The sequence below is a fragment of the Polyodon spathula genome, chromosome 3 (assembly GCF_017654505.1).
Source record: "Polyodon spathula isolate WHYD16114869_AA chromosome 3, ASM1765450v1, whole genome shotgun sequence".
Lineage (NCBI taxonomy): Eukaryota > Metazoa > Chordata > Actinopteri > Acipenseriformes > Polyodontidae > Polyodon > Polyodon spathula.
This window is the reverse complement of record NC_054536.1, coordinates 50,685,298-50,702,173: the sequence shown is the minus strand read 5'-3', so window position 1 is coordinate 50,702,173 and position 16,876 is coordinate 50,685,298. Positions and strand designations below refer to the sequence as shown.

The 16,876-nt window shown below is 41.3% G+C and overlaps 1 protein-coding gene across 1 annotated transcript in view; it reads left to right on the top strand.

Annotated features, from left to right (window-relative positions):
* LOC121313154 (collectin-12-like) overlaps positions 1-16,876 on the top strand; it is a 95,356-nt gene that overhangs the window by 8,430 nt on the left and 70,050 nt on the right. The window lies entirely within an intron of this gene.

Here is a 16,876-nt window from a genome sequence, read left to right as displayed (position 1 = left end):
TTGTTGAAAATAAAACTGCAGCAATACAGCACAGTTTGTAAAGTGCCTGCCATCCCATAACCCCAAGGACAGTCTTGTGGAGCCACATTCATTGTGTTGTTGGAATCTGTCCTACCTATTTTCTTGAAGAAAACTTAAGAATTTACACTTCAGAGCGAGCTGTATTCTCAAGTAAGCTTTGACAAGGAAGGCCTGACTTTCACTCTTTGGAAGAGGTGAATGCTCAATAAACTTAAACTATAGTTGGCAGCTGTAAATAAAATGCATTTTGACCAAACTAAAAACAGCTTCTGAATTAAAAAAAAAAAACATTTAATATTAATCAGGGAAAAATTTAAGTCTCCCATTATAGGCATTTTCTTGTGAACCTTAATTGTAAATTACTTGTACAAAAGATGCATAATTGGTCTAATGGCTCAAACTGTTGGCAATGGGAGTATTACATTATACTCTTTTAATGTTTTACATGTTTAAAACTGGTTTCTAAGCAGCAACTATCATTGTTATTTATTTATTTATTTTTTCTGTATCAGCTTTGAGGAAAAATCCATGACAGCCAATTATGATCTAATAACGGGGCTGGGTTTAACAGAATGAGACATCCAGTGTTATATTTATTTACTTGGTCAACTGCAGCAATTGCCAAGCATTTTGGCATTTTGTATCATAACATAAGGTAAACAATAATTGATTAAACCAAAAACAACAGCTGAATTAAAATGGCATTTGCACATTATTTTTATTTAATTTATTTAGTATTAGTATTTTTTGCGTTTATATTTGTGGTTATAGTGAGTTAAATAAAGAGGTGTGCAACATAGAAGTTGAAATATCTTACCACTTCCACTACTTGTTGGCATGTAGCAATCCCAGGTGTGTGTTACAGTAATCTTCTGCAGAATCTTCTTTTTTGAATTACGATAGGATTATTTTATTGGATGATTTTAACTTTCATGTTGACAATGAATCTGATTTTAACTCTTCGGAAGTTTTGAGGCTGCAAGATTCCCTAGATTATGTCCACCATGTTAAAGACCCTACGCATAATCGTGGCCGTACTTTAGATTTAGTTATTTCCCATGGTTTAGTTGTTGCTATTGCTGATCACATTGTAACCTTTTCAAGGTTAATCTGCCTTTAACTATAAATAGTGCAGAACGTACAATAAAACTTGTGTAGTTCATTCTTCAACTGCAGTAAAGTTTTCTGAGGCAATGAGTTCATCAGCACTTACTTTATCACTAGTCTTTATCATTATCATCTTGATTAGTATCGTAGAGACTAGCAAATTTCAAACTCAGAGAGTGTCTTTTAAAAGAAGCTTGTCATGGTTTAATGATGGGACTTTGAACAAAAATGAATCTAAACTGCCTGTTCATTACTTTGCATGGAAAAGCCATCAGGTAAAATATAGGAAGGCTCTGGCGTTATTATCGTATTATTCAACTTTAATCGAAACCATTAAAAACGAGCCTAGATTTATTTTTGCTTCCCTAGATAAGTTAGTAAATCCTCCCCTAATACTCCCTCCCTTAACTTTGGCTCCTCTTATATCCAACCTGCCCTTTTTAGAGAAGGTTCTAGAGATTTGTTGCCAAACAATTACACACATTTCTAGTTCTTAATAACATATATGAAAAATTTTAGTCTGGATTTTGTGCTGCAGATAATGCTAATGGTTGTTAGAATATTAAATTATCTATCAATAAGCTGTGACTTGGGCTTTCTCCCAATTGTGTTTCTTCTAGATCAAAGTGGATCACTCCATTTTATTGAATTGCCTTGAAAACTCAGTGGGATTGTCAGGAGATGGCCTGTCTTGGTTCAGGTCTTGTCTTTCCGATAGGTTTCAGTTTGTCTCGTTGAGGAGGTGAAATATGAAAGAACTGGAGTGAGGTTTGTGAGTTGCAGAATATATATCTTTTTTTCAAACGTCTGCATTTGGAAAAGAGCAGCTCTTGGGGGACGGCGTAAAGCACAGAGTATGCTGATCTGTTTCCTGCTTTAGTTATGATTTCTTCACTGCAACCTTATATGCTGTTGGGCACCAGCTCTTGGGCTTTTTTTATGCTGGTACAGCTGTGTCAGCAGAACAAGGGGCTGATGATGGGCAGCCTACCATGCATTCGACTTTCTGTATACACAGCAGCAGATAAGCATGGCTTTCAAAAATAAACAAACGGGTAAATACCTTAGCCCTGTTCTCAGGCTATTACCAAACTGAAATTAATTAGAGAATCGTTACAAAAGGATTTAAGATGTACTGTGTTGTTAATGCAGCAGCTATATATATATATATATATATATATATATATATATATATATATATATATATATATATATATATATATAGAATTACTACTACAGTGCCTTGAAAAAGTCTTCACACCCTTGAACATTTTTTACATTCTACTGCCTAAAAAATACAATTCAAAATGCATTAAAATAGGAGTTTGTTTCACTGATCTACACAACATCATCTAAACTTTCAATGTGAAAGAACAATTATAGAAATATTTCAAAAGTAATTAAAAATAATAATAATAAAAAAAAAAAAGTCCTGATTGCATAAGTCTTCACACCCCTTGAGTCAATACTTGGTGCAAGCCCCTTTTGCAGCAATAACAGCCGTGGGTTGTTTTGGGTAAGTGTGTACCACCTTAGCACAGCGGGATGGTGCAGTTTTTGCCCATTATTTTTGGCAGAATAGCTCAAGCTCTTTCAAGTTGGCTGGGGATCGTCTGTGGACTGCAGTGTTCAAGTCTTGCTGCAGATTTTCTGTAGGATTCAGGTCTGGGCTTGACTAGGCCACTCAAGGACATTCACTTTCTTCTTGCTGAGCTACAGCATTGTTGCTTTTGCTTTGTGCTTAGGATCATTGTCCCCAATCCCAGGTCTCTGGCAGACTGGAATAGGTTTTGCTCCAGAATCTGCCTGTACTATGCACCATCCATCTTTCCCTCAATCTTCACAAGCCTCCTTGTCCCTCCATGCTTTACTGTAGGGATGATGTTAGCAGGGTGATGTGCCATGTTTGGTTTACGCCACACATATTGCTTAGCATTGAGACCAAAAAGTTCCACTTTACTCTCATCAGACCATAAAACCTTCTCCCACATGCGTTCAGTGTCCTCTAAGTGTTTCTTTGCAAAAGCTATGCGGCTTATCATATGGCTTTTTTTCAGCAGTAGCTTCCTTCTTGCCACCCTCGCATACAGGCCATGTTTGTGGAGTACTCTTGAAATTGTTGAACAGTCAGCATTTTCCCCAGTCTCAGCCAGAGACCTCTGTAGTTCTTTTAAAGTAATCTTAAGCCTCACAGTGACCTCCCTCAGCAGTTTCCTTAAGCCACGGCTACTGACTTTGGAGGGACGGCCTGATCGAGGCAGTGTTTTGGTGGTGCCAAACTGTTTCCACTTTACAATGATAGGCCTGACAGTGCTCCAAGGGATATTCAAAGTCACTGAAAGTTTCTTATAGCCTTCCCCCAATCTGTACCATTCAGTAACTTTATCCCAGAGTTCTTTTGGCAGCTCCTTGTTTGGCATATTTTGCCATTTGCTTCAAATTCACTTCATACAACAGAAACAGCTTGATTCTTCATCCAGTAGTATCGAATCAGTTGAACTACTGGTGGGCTCTATTTAACTTATTATGTGCTTTGTAAATGCAATTTGTTGTACCTGAGCTAATTTGGGTTTGCTATGACAAAGTGTGTGAAGACTTATGTAATCAAGACTGTTTTTTTTTATTATTTTTAATAACTTTTTGAATATTTCTATAATTGTTCTTTCACGTTTAAAGTGTAGGTGATGTCGTGTAGATCAATGAAACAAACTCCTACTTTAATGCATTTTGAATTTTATTTGTTAGACCGCAGAATATGAAAACTGTTCAAGGATGTGAAGATTTTTCAAGACACTGTGTGTGTGTGTGTGTGTGTGTGTGTGTGTGTGTATATATCCTATATATATAAATATCTCTGGATATATATATATGAATAGATATCGCACAGCACAAAATGAAGAAAAAAATATATATATATATAATATAGATATATATATATATATTATATATATATATATATAGTAATTGGACATGAAGGTCAGAATTTGACATTGCCACATCCTGGCAGAATTCCTTCAACTCAAGCAAGCCCTCAAGTATATCGAAAGTTGAGTGCCATCTTGTGGGGCAGTCCCTTCAAGAGAGGTCCCTTCAATTTTAGTTTCTTCAGAATTACCATGTATGTCGGTGCTCTCAAGTTTTTTCAAAAAGAACGAGCTTTAGCAGCTGTACAAGCAATGCTACGATCTTTAAATCCATCGTCATCTGATAGCTGGAGAGTGTGGGCACTTCTTACAGGAATACCAGTATGAAGTTCAATCAATACTGCTTGTTCCAGTTCATGCATCTGATCCGGATCTGTTTCTTTGTGACCAACCTCTTCTGTGTCAACATCAAGTATTTCCTCTCCTGCATCCAGGTATTCGTTACTCCTCTGTTCGTCATCATCATTGATTTGTTGGACACACTTAATCATGTTTGCACCATTGTCTGTTATTATGCTGTATAATTGCTGCACCTGTTCTGTTGATGCTGGGATGTATGTCTGTATGTATTTAATTTAATTTCTTTCATAGCGATGTACGCACTGTAATCTGTGCATCTTTCACAAACTGGATGCGAATCCTCAAAACAGAGCTATCCAGAAGTGTCGCAGAGTCACTTACAAGACTTACCTTTCACTTGTTTGATTGACTGGTGCATATCACTGGCCACAGTTGTCACTTCATTCCTAATATTCGGTGCATTAACAGAAACATTAGAATATAAATCTTCAGTAATTGGATCAATTATTTTTTGAAAGCCAGAGTCTTCCTTAAAACTGAAAGGTCTTCCATTGACTGTCACCAATTCAACGCAAGCACTTAAGAGACACTTCTTATTGATTTTCACTTTCACTGTCTTACTTGCCAGAAGACAGTCCAAAGTTTGCTGTCTCTGGCCTGCTACTTTTTTTGAAGGACCACCTGACAGACTTTCTTCTGCTTTTCTTTTTCCTGCCTTCTCGCAGAGGGCTGAATTATTTTGAATGGAACCACTGAACATGTCTTTCCAAGTTGGCAGCATGATTCCCTGTAATGGTGACTTTGCAGTTTTGGATCTGGCACTGAGATTAATCTTTCCCAGGGTCATATTTGAAGTATTGTCAGGCAGGGTTATTGGTAGCATGTTGTTGTAGCTTTTAATTGCATTTGTATTAAACAAAGCAAGCTTCATAAACGCAATGCTTACCAGCCATTTGTTTAAAATAGCAGAAGCAATATTCAAACCGAGCTGCTTATCGGCTGTTGGCAACATCAAGAAAGAGCACAAAGTACCGTGACAGAGATATTAAGAAAGCAGAACCAGGGAGGCAGGGACTTCTAGAGTTAGGAAAGAAGCCATCAGTTGCAGGTTACTGTACATTTACAATTTGTTTTTAAAAATGGAGATGGAGATGGCTTATAGCAAACCGCATAGCAACACTGTGTATTTGTAGCCTAATTAATCTAGTTTACATTTGCTTATTTTTAAAGCAAAACATTTCCCCATGTTAAAACAGTTTGTGTGTTGTTTTTGTTCACTAACCTATTTATGGATGTATAAATGCTTTTTCTATAGATGGTCGCAAATCCGACTGTGGCAGAGCAGAGCTCTGCCCTTTATAGATTGGCAGGGATAGGATTAAATTCCCCTACCTGCCTGGGTTTATTGTGTTCAGGTGGCTGGGGTTGATTAGAGTAATTAACGATCAATCAGCACCCAGCCACCTGACATAAAAGGAGGCCTCAGCTTCCCATTTGGGGAGAGGAGGGAGCTGAGGAAGAAAGCAGATGGTTGTGCTTGCTGGTTTTTTGGTTTGCTGTTTTGTGTTTTTGTGAATCTTCTGGTCCAGTGAAGGCTTCGTTCAGCCTGGAAACTTTTATTTTTGTAAGTCTTGTGTTGTGTTTTTTGTGTAAATACCTTTGATTCATGCCCTTTTATTTTGTGCTTTTTTAATAATAAAGATATTATTATTTTTGAATTGCAGTCTGTCTCTGGGCCTCTTGGAGGTGCTATATCCCATTTCTAACACCAAGTGTGACATGCTGGCAAGTGTTAAGAGGCACCATTTTGGTCCTTGTTTATTATATTCTGCATAACTAGGCCAGGTAGAGGTCACTATTTGGCAGCTTGAGTTGCGAGTGCATCCTAATCTGAACTATTTACTGCTGTCAAACTTTTTAAATGGGGGCAAGAGCAGCTGTGTTGATCCTCCTGTTTTTTTTATTAACCCACACATCAGACAGATCTTTTTCCGCATGCCATCTGTTAAGGTGGTATATTAGATTTCTGATTTCTGTCAATTATGTAATTTTTGGCCAACACGCATCATGTCAAGCAATGCTCATTCGAATATTTGGATATTTGTCCCAGCACTACCATATACCAAGAGAAAAAAAGACAGTGAAAGAGAGAGAGAAAGAGCTTTTTTATAGACTTGGTACTAAGGGGAATGAATGATGGTGGCCAATGTCATGCCTGACCACCAGAGACATCCCTAATTTTACTCCAAGTTTATTCACAGACCAACCAGATATAAGTCTGTGTGATGCATTCCATGATAAGGCTGTCTCAAGGCCATGAGACGAAGCAACTTTAAGGAAAGTTGCGAAGTTACAATACTACCTGGGGGAGTTGCTTCCAATTAAATTTCCTAATTTATTGTTTCAGTAATACTAGAAAACAAGTTTCCTGAATTGCCTTTTCATGGCCTCTAAGGCAATGACACACCAGGAAACATTCTGGCAACCTTGTCTGGAAACTGTTGAAGCAAGTATTTGAAACTAATGTGATGTTTGTGGTTGAAAAATACAGGGAAAATTGCTGAAAAATGTCCCCTACAATTAGTTTCTTAAAATGTCTGAAAGTACAGGCAGCAATTCTTGGAAACTGTTGAAGCAACCAGCCCATGTAACATTTTCTAAGTTTCTTAAGTCAAAATTGATGTTCTGTTGTTGCTTGAACTCTTCACATAAGGAACATTGCAGAATATGTCATCTACAGTTTCTAGAAAAAAATAGTTGCCTAAAACTTTTCTTGTGTTTTATTGGGGTTTTTTTGTATTTATTATGTGGTTAATATCTACTTTAACTGGTAATCATTAAAAAAGACCATGGGTGGTTGTGACAGAGATAGAATGATTTTTGGTGACAAATCTCCCTCTGACCTGTGAGGGTGTTGTTTAAAGGGAACAGTGCCCTGGACTAGATGGCCAGGAAATTCATTCCCAGGGTTAGACAGAAGTCAGCCATCTAGAAAAGGGATGGAGCTACGTTACACTAAATCAATGACCCGCAAGGGAAACTATGTGGCAGACATGGAGAAGCGGTTGCACTCGTTAACCAAGGGGTCATGATCGATGGTACAAAAAGGGGCGTAGTGAAGTGATATGTTTCTTTGTATGGTTAATATTGGAACCGGAAGGAGAATGTGTTTTGTAATCTTGAGTGTTTTGTTTGTTTTGTCGTGTCTAAGGAACCACTTTGTTTGTTATTAGATGGCTGAACACGATGTGGAGCTGTCGCCAAGGGCCAGTACTTACACGGATATCACTGCATCCACTGTTTATGAATAAACTGTATTTACACCACCAGAACTATATCACTCACTATAGACTTGTGTTTATTTTTTGTGTTGTGTGGGTGTATGAGATCGGGACTATTATTACAGGACCAACCTGTGGATTAAACCAGAGCAATACACGCCTCTATCTTGCGTGTTCTCATTGTTATTATTTACTGCCTTTTGTCATCAGGATTGTACAAATAAAACACCATTGCACCTGGATTATTGTTGCCTGTCTGTTTATTGATCACCTCAGCACTCCTGCATCTGCACACTGTTAACCACTTTGCCACAGTGCAAAGTACACAGGGGGTTCTGTCCTAATTCCAATACAGGTTCTAGACTGGAAAATGTTATTAAAATGTATGTTATTACAGAGTTATTACAGAGTTCACGCAGTTTAAGGTGATGTGGGCGTGTTTTTTTTTATTCACCGTTTGTCCATCGGTGAGCCACTGTGTTCATTAGAACTAACTAATGAACACAGACATCTCAAGTTCTGAAAACTGCCGTGCATGAGATTATCCGAGTAGGCTATTAAATAGGTGATGTCATATTTAATGTAAACTGCCATACTAAACAATGATCGCTAGCAAACGTGATTGTCAGTATGAAAACACAAATATTTTAAAATATCAGCAAGAACAAGGCACTGTAACTTTTCATCACTGCCTTGCTATTAATTTACCAAACCAAAGAAGTAACAGTAGCTGTTATCTGTCGTATCAGTCAAGAGAAACTGAGTAAGCACACACCAGTGCAGACAATCAAAAAGTCTGTTTAATACTTGTGGCAAACTGGTGAGTAGATACAGGTGAGTGCAGTGCAGGTACAAATCACACAGACAATTACGAACAGGTGCAAAGATGTTTATTGTACATTGTACAGCGGTGTGTGTCACTTCTGTTTGTATAATTCCACGGGTTTGACCCATAACCAAAAGTCCAGTTTTATCACCCACACAAAACACAAAGACACAGACACAGTTCCTATGGTGCGTGAATTAAGTGCTTGTGGTCCAAAGACAGTTCTTAGTGGAAAGTGCAGTGCTCCGGATCGTGTTAGTAATCTTGAAACAGACGAAATAAACAAACAACGTTTACAAGACAGACTAACAGAACACTCTCGGTTTCTTTTAAATGCAGGGACTCCTTTTAGGTTGTTTTTCTAACCATTTATAAAGAAACAGATTACTTTGCTACGCACCTATTTTATACCCTTGCTTATGACCTCTTTAAGAGCGCTCCAATCCGTGGATGCCAGACCATTTCCCGTTCGGGTACCGCAGCATAGGATTTTGGTTTTATGTACTCAAAAATGAATACAATTTTATTCCCATTTAAAAAAATAAATAAATAAAAAAGTCCCCTAGATGCCGGTGTCATACCCACCTTAACTTGTCTTATTTCCGCTGTGTTTGTTGCTGTTAACATGCAGTCAAAAAATAAAACAATTTGCAAGCGTTATTTTTGCACTGCTGAGAGATAAGTGGGCGGGCACTGCATATCTTAAAATGCACTCGATTAGCTATTTCTAGGTAACACTTTGGTTCTCTTAACTAATAGGATGCCATCCAAACTTATGAAGATGAATAGGGTATTCAGTTGCAGTGGTCACGTCCTTACCCCTGTTGATCCAGACTGAGCCCAGAAAATGTTAATATTTTGGTGTTTCTCCACAGTAATTCAAAATAAAAAAGCAGCATTATTTTGCTGAGCCTGTGTGAGCTGGAGTGAACACTTCTTCCAGTTAGATAGTGCCTGATAGAACTGTAGTACCAATGTGTTGTATTTGTTTTAAGACTTTAATTTAAAGTTATTTTTCTTGTATAAAAATGACTTGACTTGTGTGTATTTCTTTAAATAGTGATTTAAAAATGGATTATAAAAAATGACATTATACCATGGTACGACAATAACTGTGGTGTATTTTTTGACGATTACCATACAATGATTTCAGTTGGCAGAGTTTTTGTTAAGTGAAACTGCTCTTGAATTTCTGAAGTTTCTGAGCTCCTCATGGGACCAATTCCCCAAAAATGCAGCCAGCAAAGTTTGAGTGAATTAGGCTGTTAACCCAGACTGAAACCCTGGCACAGGGCTTAAGATTATTATTCAGCTGTTAGTATAAAAAAAAGAGAACAAATGCTATGGCCTTGGAGTCCTTTCACTTACCACTGGTAAATAATTGAGTTTATTTATTGTTCGTGACAAGAAGCACTTCTGTACAGTATTAATGTGTATGAGTCTGTACAGGCCTGTGGCAAAGTGGTTGATTGTGTACAGGTGCAGGAGCGATGCAGCGTGCAATGAACAGACAGAGATTTGTAATCCAGTTGGAAAAAGGGGTTCCCTTTCAATGGAATGACAGTCATTACCGAATGGGAAGAGCCGTCTCTGACCGTCAATCACTGAGCATATATAAAAAAGCTGCCCTATCAGGGCCCTGCTGTGAGGAGGAAGTCCCTCCCACCTCTTGCTGAAGAGGGTCATCCTCACAGTAGCATATCACCATTTTCTCTCTTAGTCCACTGAGTCAGGTCACAAATTGCCGCATGCGTCTTTGCTCTGTGAATTGGGTGATTTGTCATTTTTTCTGAACCACAAATTTATTAAAATTGATTCACTCGGCTACATCAGCATGAGACCATGCTCTTCTCGGTGCCAACACCAACGGCGTATTAACTCGACACCGGCTTGAACAGCTCCTCGACGCCGACCCTGACGCCGATTGTCTGGCATGGGAGGAAAACATCTTCGGCGCCGTCCTCGACGCTGAATTAACTCGGCTTCAGTCAGAGCATTGCTGATAGACTCGGCACTGACCTTGGCACAGACAGACTCGGCACCGACAGGCTTGGTACCGACAGGCTCGGCACTGACCGCGGTCGCTCTCGGCACCAATTGACTCTGCACCAACTGCTCGGCACTGAACGCGTGTTCTCGACACCAAAGCCAATATACTAGGTGCTTATTATCAGCCCTGATTCGTCCGCGCTGTCTGGGCACTGACACCGATCAGTGCACCCTCGACACCGACGGTGATTACTCAGAGCCAGTTAACATCACTCGGCACCGAAGTCCTGCACCATGTCATACAAAGGGGAACCAGTTTTTAAAGCAGAAAGGGCACCCACAACAAGCCCTACCCTTATGCCAGGACTTCCTGGAGCTGGTTCGCGCCTCTTGGAGCAACCCGGCGTTTGCTCCCTCTAGCCCCAGAACGGCAGAATCCCTGCCTCACTCCGCAGGAGCCCAAGTAGCTGGCCTAGGTACGTTTCCCACCATTGGGGACATGGTCACGGTATTGGTGCAAGGCTCCACCTTTACCAGAGGGGACAAAGACCCCACTTGCCCTTCCAAGCCCTGTAGGACTACTGATGCGATGCTGAAAAAGGCATATGCATCAGTGGCATTATCAGTCTGGATGGCCAATGCAATGGCCATACTGGTCCTGTACCAGTCGCAGCTGCAGGAGCGGGCAACTGAGGCGGGCACAGGGGAGCTACTGGCGGTAACAAGGGCGATGACCGACCTAATGGGGGAGTTAGGTCAGCCATTAGGCAGGTCTCTAGCGGTGCTGGTAGCCACTCTAAGACACCTATGGCTGAAGCAGGCCATGGTCGTGGAGACCGAAAAGGTGGCGTTATTAGATGCCACTAGTACACCGGCTCAAACTTTTGGAGCGAGGTCACGGAGGTCACTTCAAAGTTAAGTCACCTCCCTGCCTACCGCTAGCGCCCAAGATGGCCTTCACAGCCTGCAGGGGCAACGGGGCCTGAACACTGCCTACACCCCAGAACAAGCAATAAGGCAGAGGAAGAGCCGGCAGTAAGGGACCACCGCCAGCTAGGGGGAACTAGTTCTCCGGCTGGAGACGGAGGCCAGGGCCAAAGAAAGACATGCCCCCTCCCAAGCCCAAGGGAGACAAGGCACCCCCACCCCCACCCCCCACAACTGGACTGACCACTGGACACGACCCATGGCAAGGTAGCACCCAGGACTCCTGGGTGCTATCGACAATGAGACACGGTAACACTCTACAATTCCACTTAGGTCCGCCACCCTTCAAGGGTGTGCTCCTTACCACCATCGAACCAGCGAGCGCAATACTCCTTCAACAGGAGATCGCCACTCTTCAACAGACGAGCGCTGTACTCTTGGTAAACCCAAGCGATGCCCTCTGCGACTTCAATTCCAGGTTTCAGACCTATTCTGGAATACAGGGTCCTCAACATGTTCCTCAGACAAAAAGTTCAACATGTTGACAGCACAGCATATCCTCCAGTCTGTCCAGCCGGGCAACTGGTTCACATCAATTGACCTGTAAGACGCCTGCTTCCATGTCCCGATCCGTCGAGCACACAGAAAGTATCTGCACTTTGCCTTTCAAGGCAACGCGTACGAATTCTGCATGCTGCCGTTTTGACTCCCACTGGCGCCCTGTGCATTTTCAAAGTGCATGGATGCAGCACTGGCTCCACTCAGGCTGCGGTGTATTCGGATCCTGAACTATCTAGACGATTGGCTAGTTTGCACGCGTTCCAAAGCAGGCGCCGAGATGCACACCAAACAAGTCATAGATCATGTGACGAAGATAAGGCTCTCCATACATCAACAGAAGAGCAGCTTTGTACCATCTCAGTCTCCCAATTCAGGGAGGATGCTCTTCTACAGGTCAGAATATTCCAAAGGTTGTTGGGACTGATGGCAGCCGCCTCGAGAATCCTTCCCTTAGGGCTGCTGAGAATGCGCCCGCTTCAAGCCTGGGTAAATACACTCATGGTGCACCCGGTCCGCTGGTGCGAGTCTCCAGACAGTGCCGGAAGACACTGGAGTGGTGGCTCCGTCCTGGCAATCTGCGCCTCAGATCTCCCCTCGGCTCCCCTTGCAGAAAGGAGGTTATCTATGGACGCCTCCAGCCTGGGCTGGGGAGCGGTCTGGAATGGGAGGGGAATAAGAGGTCAGTGGAAGGGTCATTGGCAGCAAGCGCATATAAATGCCCAAGAGCTGTGCATATAAATGCCCTATGGTTACCTCATTTTCGCCAGCAGCTAGCGCACAAACATGTGCTGGTCTGGACGGACAATACTACAATTGTAGCCTACATAAACCACCAAGGCAGCCTCGCCAGGACTTCACCACGCAGCTCACAGACTCCTGTCCTGGACGCACAGAAACTTGCTTTCCATCAGCGCGGTTCACCTCCCCGGTGTGGACAACAAGGCAGCAGAACTCCTGTCCAGAAGAGCTCCAGACAGCTCGGTATGGAGACTGTATCCTCAGGTGGTGAAACAGATTTGGGAGAGATTTCGTACAGCACGAGTCGACCTCTTTGCCACAGCCGAGTCCACTCATTGCCCCCTATAGTTCTCTATGGAGAGAGATGGGGGCCCCGTGGGAGTGGACACGCTAGCTCACCCCTGGCCACAGGAGCCCTTGTATGCATTCCCTCCACTACTGCTATTACCACTGACACTAGAGAGGATCAGTGTGGAGAGAGAACATGTTTTGCTGGTTGCACCCAGATGGCCAAGGAGCCCCTGGTTTGCTCTCCTCTCTGACATGTTGTCGGATCAGCCGTGGCAGCTCCCGCTACGCAAGGACCTCCAGAGCCAAGCGGATGGGTTATTATGGCACCCGAATCCAGCCCAGCACCAGCTCTGGGTCTGGCTGTTGAACGGAGCCGTCTATCTAGTCTCCTTGGATGAGCTTTGCAATGCTGCTAGATTGACAGGTTGTCAGACATTTGCGCATTTTTACCAAACGATTGCAGCTGCTCCTAAAATCCGTGGCTGCTACATCATTTCCCTTCTGGATCAATGAGTGCAAACCGTGCAAAGCCTTCTGTGGGCTCTAGGATTTTTCGGGCGGCATGCCCTTAGGTGTCACGAGGCCTCTGAGGCTATCGCCACGAGACTGCATTTTTGGAAATCTGGAGCCACGACAGCTTTGGTACAGCTTCCCATTCGGTAATGGTTGTCATTCAATTGAAAGGGACGTTAGGTTATTACCGTAACCCTGGTTCCCTGAAAAAGAATGACAGCCATTACCCTTTGAGGTCGTGTTCCCAACTGCCCTCCGATTTCAAAAGAAAATGGCAATATGCTACTGTGAGGATGACCCTCTTCAGCAGGAGGTGGGAAGGACTTCCTCCTCACAACAGGGCCCTGATAGGGCAGTTTTTTTATACATGCTCAGTGATTGAAGGTCAGCGAGGGCTCTTCCCATTCGGTAATGTTTGTCATTCTTTTTCAGGGAACCAGGGTTATGGTAATAACCTAATGTTTTATTTATTATAATCCTGGTCTGGTGACCAAAAAATAATTCCAGGCAATACACAACAATGTGTAATGCACTGGAAACAAACAAACGGGTTGCAGTCCCAAATAATATACACATGTATCTTTCCCCACAATGTACAAACACCGTCACCAGTCCTGGGTATGTGGTAAAGTGCTCGTGGTGAGTGATATAAGTTTATTTGTGACCAAAGTGAAGTGCTGTTCCGGGTTTTGTGTTACCCATCTACGAATTACAAACAAACAATTATAGACAAACAAAACAAAGCACTCATGGTACTTTCATCACTGGGTCTCTAACGGGAACTTAAAGGTTTAAATGCTCAAACCAAAATGAAGGAACAGATAAATCGCCTCGACCCCTATTTATACAGTCACTCATGACCCCTTGGCAAACGATTACAACTGCTCCTGAAATCCGCGGCTGCTACATCATTTCCCTTCCGGGTCAATGAGTTAGTGTACCGAAATTCTGTGACTTCCTTTTAACCCTCGGAATGAAGTATCTGACCAAGTAGTCCAGAGTACTCTGTTCTCGTTACTTAGCGCCAAGGATCATTGTCTTTCTGTCACAAGGCCCTATGCACAAATCTGTAGAACTGTTTAGAATTATTTTTAAAAATATATATTTATTACTGTACTTTTTTTAGGTTTAACAGTACTTTGAAAAATGAGAGTAAACTAACAAACCCTCTTTAAAGCATTCAAAAGGGGTTTGTGAACGCAAACTTGATTTAATTAAAGACCATAACAAAACATTCCTTTAAACAATTCTTTAAGTTTTGTGAATAGGGTCCTGCATGTACACAACATTAATATGTACAATATATAGAAAAGACTATCAAATGAATAACTACTTGATATTGAATAAATAACCGATACAGATATCTCTCAATACTTCATGACTTGATAATTCACAAGATTTTGGTCAATTTTCATATGTAAGTGAGACAGAAATATAAAGATGTAGTGTTTTGTTTCACATTTATATTTGGCTTTCTGTCACAAAGACGGCCGGAGTGGGGGACGTCAGACCAGAAACAGGAACAACGAAATAAACGACAGAGAGGTGAAGTTTGGTGGAGCTGAGCGAATGGTCTCGCTCAGCATTTAACAGTGCACAAACAAACAGAAAATAAAAGGTTGCAAGACAAACAAAAAACACAGGACACGGCACATTCGCCAAAACAAAGAGATGAAACAAAACAGACTAACATTAAATAAACACGGTGAGCTGATCTTTTACCTACTATTATTATTATTATTATTATTATTATTATTATTATTATTATTATTATTATTATTATTATTACCTCCGTCTCCAATCCCGTTCTCCACTCACCGAACACACAGCCCAGAGTGAGTGAAAACATGCAGCTTTTATGCAGCTGTACCGAGACTATTGCTAATCAGTTATTCAATTGGAGTCACGGCACAGATGCACGTGAATTAATAAAGTGCAATTCCGTGTGCTCACATATTATTACATTTTACTTGCATGTGCTGTGCAATCCTCGTGCCTAAAGACAAATATACATTTTAAACACTTGTGTTACACAGACCAGTTTATATCCCATGTACCAATGACTACACCAACATTAACACCACACCACACGCAACATATAACAGAAAATACACACAGGGGCAGGCACTTTGCCACACTTTCCTATTTCTGATTAAAAAAAATAATAATAATTACCGTCCCCTTGCTGTACTGCAATGCTCGGTTTTATTGATACTGCTCTGGGCAGTTTTGAAATAGTCATCTTCAGATCGCTAAGAATTTCACAAATTTATGTACTGTATTATCAAGCATTGATTGATTCGGTACTGTTTTGATTCTTGTGAATAACGCACACTGACATTACCTTAGATGTGTGTTAACATAGCTGGCTGCTACCTTTTGGCGGCGCCAGTGTCCTTGATTGTGTTTCATCGTTATATTATATTATATACAGTGAGAAATAAAAGACAGCTTAATTGGAGACAGATGTTTATTTTGGCAAAAAGTCTGTATTTCCATATCTCTAATACAGGAAAGGTGAAAATGTAATATTCCAGGATAGGGTGACATGCATGTGTTGCTATAACAGTCACACAGTCCATATAAGAACATAAGAAAGTTTACAAACGAGTGGAGGCCATTTAGCCCATCTAGCTCATTTGGTTGTTAGTAGCTTATTGATCCCAGAATCTCATCAAGCAGCTTCTTGAAGGATCCCAGGGTGTCAGCTTCAACAACATTACTGGGGAGTTGGTTCCAGACTCTCACAATTCTCTGTGTAAAAAAGTGCCTCTTATTTTCTGTTCTGAATGGCCCTTTGTCTAATCTCCATTTGTGACCCCTGGTCCTTGTTTCTTTTTTCAGGTCGAAAAAGTCCCTTGGGACGACATTGTCAATTCTAAATGCATGATTTACAAAGCCTAATGCATCCTTGTGGCCTGAAATAAAACCTCCTGACCTCTGATTGGGCATCATGTCCTGTATTAAATCTCCGGTCGTGAAAACTGCCAGTCGACATTAAAAAACAGGGGTCATTGACAGTCTAGGCCAGGTTTACTTCTGTATTAACCCAGGTGAAACTAATTTTGTTTCACCTGAAAAAGTGGGAGTACCCATATGTAGATTAAGTGTTTCTGACCTATATTAGATTTAAATAAACTATGACACGCAGAGTAGAGGTGCAGCCCCCAGATTTGCTGATCTATGCCTATTAGCAAAAGAAAAAGAACATAAAACATATTTGTGCAAAATATTCCTGCAAGGATTCAACTCTAACCTTATATTCACAAAAAAAATGTTTGTCACATTACAGAAGCCTATGCTAACATGAACCAATACTATAGCCTACCATAGCCTATACACATATAATTTTCCCTTATGTTCAGATTGTCTTACCTTGGTCTAGAATGATAATACAC